Source organism: Mus caroli, chromosome 14 (genome assembly GCF_900094665.2).
Source record: "Mus caroli chromosome 14, CAROLI_EIJ_v1.1, whole genome shotgun sequence".
In the NCBI taxonomy this organism is placed as follows: domain Eukaryota; kingdom Metazoa; phylum Chordata; class Mammalia; order Rodentia; family Muridae; genus Mus; species Mus caroli.
In genome coordinates this window covers 59,987,006-59,988,316 of record NC_034583.1, presented here as the reverse complement: position 1 = coordinate 59,988,316, position 1,311 = coordinate 59,987,006, and positions in this window count along the sequence as shown.

Below are 1,311 nucleotides of genomic sequence, written 5' to 3'. Positions count from 1 at the left end.
TTTCTTTCTTTCTTTCTTTCTTTCTTTCTTTCTTTCTTTCTCTCTCTTTCTCTTTTGCTATGGACCTGCTGTTGGACTTTGTGAGGCCAGTCAAGTGTGTGTGTGCAGATTTCAAGAACCTAAAGGTTAAGGAAACACTAACACATTTGGGTTTTTAATAGTCAGAAAGCAGGGAATTTCCCCTTTGTGTTTAGTTTTACAACTGTCTGTGAAGTGCTCTTTTACGTTCTGTTACTGAGACACTCAGTAACACTTGTAAATGCTGCAAAGATGACGTAAGGAAATGGTTGGGAAGGAAAGAAGCTGTTTTCATTATTGTCCATGCCAATTCATGTGTGAGAATTGAAATGAACAGAGTATTGGGGGGGGGGGCACATTACCAGAGGTGCCTTGCTTGGACTATACAATGACAGTGGAAGTTTGGGTGTTGGTGATTCTGACCCAGCCACAGCTTTTATATGTAGGGAAATGAAAATGAAATATGTGATAGAATTGTTCAAGACCACCTGAAAAGTTAGCTTCAGCGTCACTGGGACTCAGGGAAGACAAGGCATTCAAAGGTACAGTCATCTAGATCTTGGAGCTAACCTCTGAGATAAGACATGTTTCTACCACTCACTGGTTCTGTGCCCCAGAATCCACTGCTGAGTGTCTCTAGAACTCATCTTCCTCCTATGCCAAAAAGAGGTATATTATGTGATTCATGTCTTTTTTATTACTCATCCAAAAAATGATTGTATATGACAATATATGTAGGAAGTATAAATAAATATATGTGATGTAAATAAGTATACATTTAGTCATACGTGGTAGCTGATCAGCAAGGTTAACTACTAATTATGGGTACTACATGTAGTCAAATGTGGATAACAAGAAATACACTGCAAGGTCATAAAGAACACACACCACTGCTGACTGTCAGAAGATTATGAGATTATGATCTGGCCCAGTAGTCAAAGTATGATGCTTGAATAGCTAAAGAGCCATAGAAGGCAGTAACCTAAGCTGGCTATCTGTAATTGTCTTCAAAGTTGGTTAAATAAGTCTATTTGGAATAGTACAACTCTAGGAATGTGAGCATCCCCTCAGAAAAGAATGGACACACACATACACACAACACCACGGGAAAAAGACTCGGATTCCCTTATCTACTGATAATATTTAACAAGAGACTCTAGTAGTGATACCTGTCCTTGTATTTCTTTCCCCTTTGTTTCTGCTTAATCCAGAGGAAGGGATCAGATATGCGGACAGCAGTGAAGGAGAGAGAAGGAGACAACAGTGAAGGAGAGAGAGAGAGAGAGAGAGAGA